Here is a 14,108-nt window from a genome sequence, read left to right on the forward strand (position 1 = left end):
TTACCCAGTTCCTGTGTATTTGTTTTAGATTCTGCACCTTTTCCATGTAACCTGGAGGTGCAGATTTCTTGAGATGCCTCACCTCTCGGTGTAGTTCCTTTTTATGTGCCTGAACCTCTACATCAAAAAAGTGGGAACCCTTCTTCCTTGCCACCATCGGGGTTAAGCCTCTATCTGTTGTTAACCTACCTAACAACTCCCTCACAATCCCAGGGAATCCCTCCGCTGTACATAGACGGGCCATCTTATTTACTGGTAAGTTTACAATTTCAGACAAGAATGCTGATGCAATCCTAGGAATCCACTTGACCTCGTTCTTTCCTGAATTTATTTCCACTCCCACAATGTCAGTTTCAACATATTTTGTCGGACTGAACAATTTAAATTCCAAAAGGGAATGATCACTCCATATCAGAGATTTTACTTCCAGGGATACTCCTCTTATGGCTAGATCATGGGTAGTGAAAATATAGTCTATTGTTGATTTCCACAACCCATTCTGCCATGTAAAAGCTGGCGGAATATCCATCTGTATATTACCATTAATTATACTTAAGTTCCACACCTAAAATTCCTGGATAATCCTCTTTCCTCTCTCCCGGGATTCCTTACAGACAAACTTTCTATTATTTTCTAAATACCATTTTTCTTCTAAACATTCTGCATTGAAGTCTCCAACAATTATTACTGAAGCCCCATCATCCGGGAATTCACCCAATAATGTAAAAGAAATTGCTGTCAAGGCTTCTTCCAGTTTGTCTTTTAGGGGACTGAAATAAACATTTACCAAAAAACATTTGCTTATAAGACTCTCACAATCTTCCTGCCATTCTAAGAGTACAATCAGGATGTCCGACCTGTGTACATTGATTACCTGCATGGAAAGTCCCAAAGAACGTTTGACTGCTGTTAATAGTCCACCAAATGGCCTACCCTTTACTCCCCGTCGGGCCTTAACGTAGACTGTATTAAATCCATCTATCATAGGTGTTTCTAGCAAAAAGGTTTCCTGCAAACAAATTATATCAAAATTCGAGAATAGTTCATGATTATTCATGATGTTCTTAAACCCTCTCGAATTCCATGTAATTAATGACCAATTAGACCATCATGTATGTTGGAATCGCTTTTCCTCCCTTTCTTAATTTACCCCTCTACCAATAGGAACTTGTGTATACCCTCTGGAACTATAGATCTCCTTGTTGTATCTTTCTCTTTCATCTTGTATCGTGCCCTTCTTTGCCTGATAAATGGGAGCCAGAGTTCACAATATTGAGGGCCCTGTATCTGTAACTTCAAAACCAAGGGCTAGGAAACGCTCTCTTTCCCCCATTATTATTTCCCTTGTTAGGTGTGACCTTAAATGAAGTCTTACAGTATCTAGACAATCATCATAAACAAATTCTACCGTCTTTATGTCCCCTGATGATATCAATTTCAGATTTGGGATTTCCTGCATCAAAGCCAGGATATAATGTCTGTTTAAAGGATATCTATTTGAACTTTCGAACAAACGATTCAAGAAAATACATAGCTCACTGTTATCTGGCATCATTTTTTGCAAATTGGACGCGTGCCTCGAATTCCATTTTTTAGGCGATTTTATTCGCCCCGTACTTTCCCCCACCCCCTTAAATGAATCCAAAAACTTACTCTTTGGGATCCCCAGACCCACTTCCTCCATTAATCTTGGGGTCGGTAATGGCACTGTTAAAGAAACCTTAGGTGGAGGCATCTTCCCCAAGTCCGCCTTCACCACCACAGGTTTCGAAAAGATTGCATATAATTTAGGTGCTGTTGGTATTCCTGTTTCCGGGACTTTCACCAGAGGATTCACCAATCCCCTTCCTGCTATTATATGCGGTGGAACCAACAGTCTTTCCTCCAAATGACAACACTTGCCAACTCCTTTACCTGCTCCAAATTCAATATTTTTTGGGACCTCTAGTTCCTTAGTCTTCGCAATCTCTTCCTCTTCCATATCTACTGGATAAACAGATATGTTACTTAGATCGAAAGAAGGACTATCCCCCTCCTGTACATTTTCCAACACAGATGATACCCTATCAACTTCCTTGAACCTTATTAGTTCCTTGACTTTGCCCCCTTTCCTCTTTATAAAAAAGTCTTTCTTTCTCTGATCTTGTATGTTTCTATCAATCTGCATATGTTTGTCCACTGCCAACCTTAGATTACGGAAGAATTTCCGTGACCCTTTATTCTGTTGTGAGGGTGGAAGCTTACAGTTTTTGGATTTTTGTTTCCTGTGAGTTCAGTTTGTTAGGACAACTTGGTTTTTTTACCTTTGGGCTACTACTCAACATCTTCTTTTCCTGAACCTGTTCCTTCCCCAACATTTATACCGATGGGAGGACTATTCCGGATACCTCAGGTACCGCTAAAAGACGTTCTCCCTTTAACTCAACATTCTCCCCCTGTGTTTTTGTATTTTTAACTTCCATTCTCTCACCTTGTACAAACACAGCCCCTTCACTATCCACCTTTTTCGGACTTAAAGTATTGAAGACTAAGGCTGCCATTATAAAGCCTTCCAATAGATGCACTTTGCTCAATACTTCCTTCATTGATTTCCTAAGCTCCGGGATTTCATAGTTCAATGTTTCGTAGCCTCTATCCATGGAGTCCATAATTCTAGAAAGGACTGGGAATGATAACTCATCTACTGGGGGTAGCTGGTCCTGTTGAGAGACTTCTTTTATCTCCTCAGCCTCTATCGCTTCGTCCTCAATGTCTGAGTCCCCCACTATAGAGTCATCATCCCCTAGTTTGACACCTTCACTAACCTGAATTTTTGGCGAGGTGGCCTCATCCCCACGACCAGTTTCCCTCTCTTGCTTTTGGCTAAACTGGTACTGTGACAATTTCTCCTTATAACCCCATTCTTTAGGTAAAGGGACTGAGGTTGCTGAAACCTATCTTTTAGGGTCTCTTGGACCTTGAACTTTCCTGGAAAACTCATGAGTCAACAGTGGGGCTAATATAGAAATATCTGATACTAAATCTCACTCCACCACCAGTGGTTCATCTGCCAAAGAGCTCACCTTAGATTCAATGTTTAAAAAAGCCCAATTTATGACTCCCTCCACCTCTGCCATTGAATCCAGTTGATTGATTTGCTCTGGTCCAAAATCCCCAGGGACCTCTATACCCGGAGGAGTGGGAATTCCCTGAGGGACTACCAGCGTGTCTACTACCATTGAAGAAACTGAACCCTTGTTAACTACTTGTGTCACTTGAGAAGGATGTGGAAGAGAAATGACCACCTGTGGTGGGACTCTGCCCCCCTGAACTATATATTCCTCTGGGATACTTCCCATACTTCTGAGTGTGACTCCCATTATAGGGACCCAGAAGAGTCACCACACTTTATGATTACTGGCCTACTCAATCATTTGTTTAACCATATGATAATCTCAATACTAAAAGAGAAATACCTTAACACGCTGCAGTACTAAAAAGACGAGTGCTAACAAAAGGATAAAAACAATCCCATACAGGTATGTAAAACGATCTGTTTGAATAAAATGGTAAAATGCTATACGGATTGTCTGCTTAATAGGTACCCCTAATGAATAGTTACATACACTATACCCTTACTTGACCTCTGCACAATGTTTCACAACTTCAGCCCCGCCAGCTCCCAACAGCCGCACAACAGCCAGCGCCCTTTACTCCTCACAGGCTTAACACCGCAAGGGTGGTTCGAGCGCAGCTTTGAATGAGCTGCCGGTCACGTGATCACCCACGTGGTCTGTGCAAACTCCGCCTCCACCAGGAAGCGGAACAGAGCAGGCAAGAGCCGCGCTCGCAGTGCCTGTAAGTAGTTCAGTTCAAAGGAGCACCAGAAGGAAGTCCGCTCCACACTCAAACACACTTTGTTTTAGCAGCAAAGAATCCGCTGCTCGGGCGGCTCGAGCGCAGCTTTGAATGAGCTGCCGGTCACGTGATCACCCATGTGGTCTGTGCAATTTCCGTCTCCACCAGGAAGCGGAACAGAGCAGGCAAAGGCCGAGCTTGCAGTGCCTGTAAGTAGTTCAGTTCAAAGGAGCACGAGAAGGAAGTCCGCTCCACACACAAACACACTTTGTTTTGGCAGCAAAGAATCCGCCGCTCGGGTGGCTCGAGCGCAGCTTTGAATGAGCTGCCGGTCACGTGATCACCCACGTGGTCTGTGCAAACTCCGCCTCCACCAGGAAGCAGAACAGAGCAGGCAAGAGCCGAGTTTGCAGTGCCTGTAAGTAGTTCAGTTCAAAGGAGCACGAGAAGGAAGTCCGCTCCACACACAAACACACTTTGTTTTAGCAGCAAAGAATCCGCCGCTCGGGCGGCTCGAGCGCAGCTTTGAATGAGCTGCCGGTCACGTGATCACCCACGTGGTCTGTGCAAACTCCGCCTCCACCAGGAAGCGGAACAGAGCAGGCAAGAGCCGAGCTCGCAGTGCCTGTAAGTAGTTCAGTTCAAAGGAGCACAAGAAGGAAGTCCGCTCCACACACAAACACACTTTGTTTTAGCAGCAAAGAATCCCTGCTAAATGACAGGCATTAAGACGAGCAAAAAGTAGGTACTGGGGCACTCTAACCTTCACACACACATTTCACTCACTCCCTTCTGTGCCATCTGGCTACAAGTTCTCTACCCTCATTTTGAATTATAACAAATCACAGGATTGTTGCTTCAACAACGTGCCCTGTCCATCCTCTTTGAACATTTCAAGACTTCTTACTTTGGGGCTGGTGGTCAAGGAGCACCTGTTGCAATGGAATTCAGGGATCTTAAGCTTTAGTCAGTTATATGGGCTATAAATCTTGGTCGCCTGGGGATGGGTGGGCCATGCTTTGGCCAGTGTGAGATAACATGCACACCAGGTGCCAGTCTGTGATCACGGCCTTTTAGGGAACATTCCTCTCGACCACCTTTGCAACAGTGTCAGTACAATGAATAGGCATTGTGGCAGTTGAGGGTGTGGGCTGTCCTCAAGGGAGCTCGGGCATGGCTGGAAATGTACCTTGTCTCGCAATTTAGACCTAGTGCATACAATACTGCATTTGCCGCACAGGTCTTACCTTCTACCTATGGTTACTAATATCTACGCAAAAATGGCAATACAGCTCACGCCCTATGCTGTACTGTGTGGATAGACTATATATGGTTATATTGGAGTGGGGTCTTTTATGCTTGGGGGTGGTCTTCTCACTGTCCCCCCTTTTCCCTGGCCCATCATAGCGCTTTGAATGCATCTCACCTTACTCTAAAGTGCCTAGGGGTGGGGAAGGGCTGACCCCTTCCCAACAGATGCACAAGGACATACCTTGACGATATAATCATTGGTAGTCCCCATGAGAGGATCTCTTACAACAGATGTAAGTAGTTTGCTCCACCCTCTAAGAAGCTAGTTTCATTGTATTTATGTATTTATTGGGTATTTATAATGTGCATAGGCACAATAGGACAAGAGGGTGGGGGAACAGGGAGGAATAAATCAAATTCACAATAAAAACAAACTATTTCACCAGGTTCATCCTCATGACATCATCTGTGACATACTTGAGCCACACAATTCAGTTGATCAAACCTTGATTTACAAAGTGTGCCAGAGCTACAGAAAGATATCTTATGTTCCAGTGACATCTGTTCCTAGTTGACGACCTTTCTGAAGGTTATATTTTTCAGGTGCTTTCTGAAGAGTGGGTACTTTGCTTGTGAGCACAGGGTGGATGGAAAGCATTAGGGAATGGTGGGCTTTGACCTTTGATGGACCTGCCTCTCCCCTGCTGCATGGACGATAGTTACAGGACCTTATATGAGTGACAGAGCCAAGGTCTCATGGAATGTATGGAGTGTGGGACAAGCTTCACTTATAATCTGTTTCTTAGAGAGGGCTTCTAATTCCCTTCTCATATGCACCAGGAGCATATGGACAGCGTATAATGAGTATTTTCGTTAAGAATGATTTGCTGGTAACATAGCTCTATTTTAAGTGCTTGCCCTAGATATCTATGTTGGGCCTGCAGGACACAGATCCAGAAAGGGTCAAGTAAGGCTTTTGTCCTTTCGTAGTCAATACATTGAGAACTGTATAAACCCATAACTCCTATTAATAAAGTGCTTAGAAGCAGGGCGGATCAAGAAAGAAGTGAAGTAAAAGAATTGCATTATTATTTTCAGATTGGATTAGTAGTTGCAACTACATTTCTTAGGAAGGGCATTTAAAAGATTTGAAGGAACCTTTGAGGGGCAGTAGGCCAATGTGTGGGCCCTGGGCAATCTCTTTGCAAATAGTTAATGATTGGATTCTCATGGGGTGTGAGGGCCATTTCAATGAGTGTAGAACAGTGGTAAGGCGTGTATTAGCATTCCCAGATCTCAGAAAGATTAAGTGGTGACTTCAAGGTCACAAGGATCATTTTGAGTCTCAATAGAACAATTGCAAGTTATGTGGAGAACTTATGATCCACATGACAATGCCACGATTATCTGGGAAATTCTGAGATACGATCTTGGATTTCAAGAGTAATAGGTGACGGGGCACTTGAAACTGGTGGTAATAACTGGGAATCGGCTCATGTACTATTTTATTTTTGGTTAATAAATGTTCACTGTAAGCAGGAAGATAAATGCTTTGGGCCTCATTTTAAAGTGAGTTATGAGTGATCTGGAGTGTGTTTTGTCTCCGCCTCTTTATTGAGATGTCGGTCATTTTACACATCACTTTTTGCATGGACTGAAAAGTCTGCTGCGCTCCGTCCAGAAAATATGCAAGCCTGTAACATTGATGCCAGCATCAAGTCTTGAATCCCTATGGATTCCACTTGTTTTTTCCACCTGTAAGAACCATGTGCAATTGATAGCGATTTGTGGTGATGCCCAATGCTGTGCATGTACATGGCAGCCAGCATTACCTCTTCTCTTGCATTGGGAGTGTAAAAAGCTACTGGAAATCAGGATGGCGCATATCCTTGTGCCTTTTTGTTAACGCATGTGCAAAACAATCAAAACAAAAAGGAGAGTCCAAAGTTCATGCAAGTGTTAGCAGCTGCTGCCGATCCAGCTAATTAAGCTGTCATTTAACATAACCCTGTTCATTTATTGCTACGTTGGCTTTTCAAAAATAACAAAATTAATCAAATTTGTAATGAAAAAGTAGCCTTGTTGAATGATGCTCTGTTCTAAATAGGTTTCTTGGCCATAAATTAACTGGGCATATCATAAAGAACTCCCAGAGGTCTCAAGTCTTTGTGTGTTTCTCCATTAGGTACTGTTTGGTGTTCCGCTCAGGCCTCAGGAGAATAACGTAGCATTTGGGGAAGAAGATACAGCCCAGCAGTCCAGCACTGGAAGTCAGGATGGCGAAGATCTCCACGGCCACCATGTACCTACCCTTGGTGCTCAGGTATGCTGGGATGAAGGCGATCCAGACACTGCAGAACACCAGCATGCTGAAGGTGATAAGCTGGGCCTCATTAAAACTATCTGGTAACTATCTAGCTATGGAGAAAACAATAAAGCTCAGAAGAGCCAACAATCCCATATAACCAACCACAGAATAGAACCCAATGACGGAGCCTTCGTTGCACTGTAAGATCATATTTCCAGACTCTGATTTTGTATCAATGTCTGGGAACTGGGCAGAGCGAATGAGCCACATGGTGCATATCAACACCTGCACCAGCGTGCAGAGAAGCAGCTGACATCTCGACACTCGGGGGCCCACCAACTTCCTGAACATGCTGCCGGGTTTTGTGGCTTTAAAGGCAATGATGAGGGTGATGGTTTTTCCAAGAACAGAAGATACAGCAATTGTGAAGATGATGCTGAAGGAGGTTTGTCAGAGGAGGCAGGATGCCTTTGAAGGACGTCCAATAAACAGAAGAGAACAGAGGAAGCACAGCATGAGGGAGAGGAGGAGGGCATAGCTGAGATCCCGGTTATTGGCTTTAACTACGGGGGGGTGTTGCTGTATTTAATAAAGATTCCCAGCACACCAGCAGTGAGGATGAAGAAGAAACTTGCAATGAAAGATAAGGCCACACCCAGAGGATCCTCATAGGACAGGAACTCTATGATCCGTGGAATGCAGGAATCTCGTCTCTCATTGGACCACTGGTCTCGTGGGCACGTTATGCAGTTTTCCAGATCTACATAGAAAATAATACAGTTCAGTGTCACACAAGCTTTTTACACTAAAAAGTAAGGTAAACAGAAACCGAACAAGTGCTGAAAAATGAAGATGTTCTGTGACAGTCTGTCAATCTTGACTTCTCTGAAACGTTTAGACTTGGAGTCTACTCTCTGACTGTAAATATGTATACATAGAAAGTGTCTGATTCCAGCATGTTCAGAGCCACAAGACAAAACCACTTTACTATTATACATGACTCCAGCCTGCTCACAGCCATGTGAGAAACCACACTATTATTATACCTGACTCCAGCATGCTCAGAGCCATGATAGAGAATCTGTTGCTATTATACATGACTCGAGCCTGCTCAGAGCCACGAGAGAGAACCACGCTATTATTAAACTTGATCCCAGAATCTATACTCAGGGCCACGAGAGAGAACCTGTTACTATTATAACTGACTCCAGGATTCAGTGCAAGAGAGAACCGTGTTACTATTATACCTAACTCCAGCATGCTGAGAGACATGAGAGAGAACCTATTTCTATTATACCTGAATCCAGCATGCTCAGAGTTGCAAGAGAACCACGTTACTATTACACCTGATTCCAGCATGCTCAGAGCCATAAGAGAGAACCTGTTACTATTATACCTGACTGCAGCATGCTCAGAGGTGCAAGAGAAATCCTGTTACTATTATACCTAACTCTAGCATGGTCAGCGCCATAAGAGAGAACCTGTTACTATTATACCTGACTGCAGCATGCTCAGAGGTGCAAGAGAGAAGAACGTTATTATTATACTTAACTCAAGCATACTCAGAGCCACGAGAGAGAACATGTTACTATTAAACCTGACTCCAGTATGCTCAGAGGTGCAAAAGAGAACAAGGTACTATTATACCTGACTCCAGCATGCTCAGAGCCACAAGAGCGAACCACGTTACTATTATACCTGACTCCAGCATGCTCAGAGCCACAAGAGAGAACCACGTTACTAGTATACCTGAATTCAGCAGGCTCAGGGCCAGAAGAGAGAACCACGTTACAATTATACCTGACTCCGGCATGATCAGAGGTGCAGGAGAGAACCACATTCGATTATACCTGACTACAGCATGCTCAGAGCCACGAGAGAGAACCTGTTACTATTATACCTGACTCTAGCATGCACAGAGGTGCAAGAAAGAACCTGTTATTATTATACCTGACTCCAGTATGCTCAGAGGTGCAAGAGAAAACCATTCCAGGAGAGCAAATACCAATCATCAAATGGATGGAAGAATAAAGATTGAAAGTAGGCCCAATGCTGAAAGGACAGATGGTCAAGATGGGAAATATAGAATCAGCAGGAAAGAATTGGAACACCAGAACCGAGGTGGAAGTGCTCAAAGTGGAAGAGGGAGAGCATTAATGAGAACATGTTACAGATGTGGGAGCCCATCGCATTGGCAAGCAGTGCGACTTGTCCGGCTTTGAAGATTATATGTTGGAATTGCATTGATAGAGGTCACTTTGCCAGGTGTTGTAGAGGCAGACGAGAGTCATCAAACATGAATTGGATTGGTGGTGATTATGATGAAGAGGAACAATGTGTCTTCATGGTGTCAGATGAAGGTGAAGAGATTGATAGTCCACAAACAACCATTGCAGTAAATGGTCATCCCATTGTTATGATGGTGGACTCAGGAGCTAGATATACATTAATTCCAGAAAGAGTATGGAAGTGTTGTGGACCAGAGTTTCTGCATGAGGTGGATGTTAGACCAAGGGCATAAGGAGGATCCAAGATTGAGTTAATTGGTTGGTTTAGTGCCACACTCATGTTCAAGGAAAGGCAAGCAGTAGGTCGCATATATGGTTTAAAAAATGGAGCCTCCTCATTGCTGAGTTGGACGCACCAGAATCTGTTAAAAGTTCGATTGGACCCCAATGCAAGTGATTCAATGCTGCTAGTAGAAGGAACAGAAGCAAATATGGAGAAAATACGAGAGGAAATCTTCAAAGAGAATACCATAGGTTGTGAAAAAGGAGTTGCCCATCGAATCTTACTTAAATCAGCACTAAACCAGTAGCGCAAAAGCTATGTAATGTACATTTGTCACTCAGAGAGGAAGTTAAAATTGAACTGAAGAAGTTAGAAGATCAAGGGATCATCGAGAGGATTGATGCATCCGAATGGGTATCGCCAATGGTGGTGGTCGGGAAAAATTCAGGAAAGATAAGGCTATGTATTGATATGAGAGAATTAAATAAGTGTATCATTCCGGAGAGGCATCCATTACCGAATATCTAGGAATTAATTTCTACGATGGGTCTGGCAAAAAAAAATTCTACGTTGGATCTGACTGCTGCGTATCATCAGGTGAAAATACACAGAGAATCCAAACATTTAACAGCGTTCATTACCCCGGAAGGCTCATACCAGTTTCGAAGAATGCCATTTGGGCTTATCTCGGCAGCCTCAGTCTTTCAGAAGATCATGTACAGGATTGAGATGGAGAAAGTGGAGTGGTTTTCTTCCAAGATGATATCTTGGTATATGCAAACAATGAAGAATGGCACAGCCAAAGGCTGGAGAGAGTGTTTAGAAAACTGTATGAAGCAGGAATGATACTAAGTAAGGAAAAATCTAAATTAAAAGGAAAGAAATTGAAAATCTGGGGCATGTGATTTCCGGAGATGGAATTTCACCTAAGAAGGAATTGGCAGACTCAATTAAATCTATAATAATGCCTGAAAGTAAGGAAGAACCATTTTAGGTATGGCTGAGTACTATGCCAAGTTCATGAAGGTATTCTCAGATCACACAGTCAATTTGAGAAGCATGTTGAAGGCCAACAAGAAATTTGTGTGGGCTGAAGAATATGAGAGTCAATTTAACTTCATAAAAGAAGCATTGGCGGAGGCCCCAACGCTACAGAACTATGTGAGAGGTAGAAGAACAGTGGTCACCATGGATGCTAGCAATGTGGGTCTGGGAGTAACACTAGTGCAATGTGTTTGAGGAAAGGAGTTACTGATAGCTTTTGCTTCACGTCTACTGAAAGGAGCGGAAAATGCATATGCTACTGTAGAAAAGGAGGCTCTTGCCATCAAGTGGGCTACTGAGAAATTCAGGAGTTTCATATGCAGTGTTAAGTTTGAAATTCAAACAGACCACAAACCTCTTGTTGAAGTGTTTGCCCCGAAAGGTTTGGACAAAGTTTAGAGCGAAATTCGCAGATGAGTGTCCAGATTGCAAGAATTCAATTTCATCATGGTTTTTATCCCTGGTGTGAGGAACTGCACAGAGGATTGTTTATCAAGACTGACCAGTTATGATGACATGAATGAGGAACTAGATGAACGAGAAATGATTTGTGAAGTATCAAGTGCAGCAATATCTAGACAAAAATGGAATGAGGAAATGACGAAAGACAATGTTCTGCTAGAAGTGATAAAGAATGTAGAGGAAACAAGTTGGAACAAAAATAAAATAACAGAAGCTGTTGCTCTTATGTTTGGGACGTTAGACATGAACTATATATCCAGAGTGGGTGCCTGATCAGAAGCGACAAGCTGGTGCTGCCGGAGGGGCTCATAGAAAAGATCATTCAGATGGGTCATGAAGGCCATCAGGAAATGATGAAAACAAAGCAAGGGCTAAGAAACACATATTGGTGGCCTGGATTTTACCTACAAGTGGAAAGAAGAATCAGAAACTGTATCCTTTGTTCGAAGAGTGATAAAGTGTGTGTGGGAGTGAAATATCCCATGGTGTTGAGAGACATACCGGAGGGGACCTGGTTGAAGATTGCAATTGATGTGTTGGGTCTGATTTGGAGTGATGGAGGTTCTACTTATTGTATTTCAATGATTGATATGTTTTACGAGATGGGCAGAAGTGACCATGGTCCCTATGGTGCCTCAAGTCACAACTCAGAAAGTGGCTGAGTTTATGGAGGAAGTGTGTGGGTATCCTGAGGAGGTCCTGTCTGACAATGGATCTCAGTTCAAATCTAAGGAGATGAAGACATATTTTGATGAAAGATCGATTATTCATAAGGTCAGCGCTATTTATCATCCCCAGTCGAATGGTGTAGGTGAGAGGTACAACAGAATAATCAAGGATGCCATTAAGTTAGTATGGTCCAATGGGAGAGATTGGAGAACAGAAGTGAAAGAAACGGTATTGGCTCATAGATTCACACCGCACTGCATCACTGGGGTCTCCCCATTGGAGTTAAGCAGGGGAAGAAAGGCAAATACAAAGTTATTTCCGGGATGGATGAATGTGGTGGCTGGTACATGTGTTGATTTGAATGATGTAAAAAAAAACATTTGGAGAAGGCAGTTGACCAAAAAGGAACAGTATGACAATATGAGGTACAGGAAAGGAATGCTACCAAGTGTGGGGAGTTTGGTAAGAAAAAAACTTCCAATGGTGTTGAGGGAGAATGGTTGTTGATGATCGAAACCAGAGGAAGTGGTGGAAGTGTTTAAGCATGCGATAAGGACCAGTTATGGAAGAGTATGGAAAAATGAGAGAGTAATGGTTTTAGATGAAGAGGAAAGAGGATGTGTGCCGAGTGGAGTGGATGGTGGTTGCAGGTCTGGTTGTGGTGCTGGAAGGGATGATTCAGGGAGAATGTTTTCCTTGTCAGAGAATACAGAAATGCAACGTGAGACTTCAAGAGAGCCGTCACGGAAGTCATTAAGAGTTGGCAGAAGCTACAACAAACCTGGACATTTGTTGGACTATGTGGAGTTTTAAATTTGAGAGTGTTCTTTATGAAGGAGAGGGGATGTGTAGCATCGAGCATAGCAAGGTAGGATTATGGAATGCAAGATGCTGCGGAGGAGCTTGTGAGTGGAACGTGGACAGACAGAGCATGGAGCGAGGGGATACGGTTGGAGAGGACTGGAGAGGTAACACAGAGCTCATGTCCCCTCTGCCCACATTACCTAATACTCTCACATAGACGTTATATAGTTTTGAGATAATATATATAGTAGTTACTCATTAAACATCCTAACTTACTTATCTGTCATTGCCTTTTACTTCAAAAGGGCAGTGTACCATTAATGCCCCAAGTGCATCTCAGAAGCAAGAGGTAGAGTTGAGCTTTGGACACTTGCTGTCAATGTGAGTGGAGTTTATGGTGGACGTTAAGCCCTCAATGCACCAACTACATTTGGAAAGCATAAGGTAGAGTTGAGCACTCAACTATTACTGTAATTTTGAGCGTTTTCTTGAGTGGTTTTATGCCGTCGATGAGTCAAGTACATCTCAGAAGCAAGAAATAGAGTAGAGCACTCAACCATTATGGCCAAGACGAGTGGAGTGTATAATGGGTGTTATGACATTGATTCCCTAAGAACATCCCATAAACATAAGGTAGAGGTGAGTACTCAACTCTTACGGACATTGTGAATGGAGTGGAGAGTGGGCATTATGCCATTGATGCAGCAAGTACATGTCATAATCAAGAGGGTGGATTGAACACTCAACTCTCACTGACAATGTGAGTGGAGTACATAATAGGCGTCATGCCCTCGATGCACCATGTTGAGTTCAAAAGCATGAGGTAGAGATGACCACTGAGCTTTTACTGTCACTATGAGTGTAGAGTGGGTGTGATGCCATTGAAGCCCCAAGTGCATCTCAGAAGCAAGAGGTAGCGGTGAGTACTGTGATGAAGCCTGCAGAGTCATCACTGATTGCCAGGGGATGGCAGACGCTATGTGATCCAGACCCTGTGGGTGGTATTTTGAGGGTGGATCATGTGGGAGGAGATGATCACCGGGAGGAGATGGTGACTCCCTTAGCAAAGACACGGTAATCACCCATCTCTGTTCTGAAGACAACACTATAACACCTAATATGTTGATGGCATATTGCCATTCTGTTAAAAAAAAAACAGCCATTCCTCAAATACATTTAAGTCATTTAACATCTTTTGTCTTTGCTGTTTTTGTGCAAAGTA

Source organism: Ambystoma mexicanum, chromosome 2q, assembly GCF_040938575.1.
Source record: "Ambystoma mexicanum isolate Mex_15411 chromosome 2q, UKY_AmexF1_1, whole genome shotgun sequence".
Classification (NCBI taxonomy): domain Eukaryota; kingdom Metazoa; phylum Chordata; class Amphibia; order Caudata; family Ambystomatidae; genus Ambystoma; species Ambystoma mexicanum.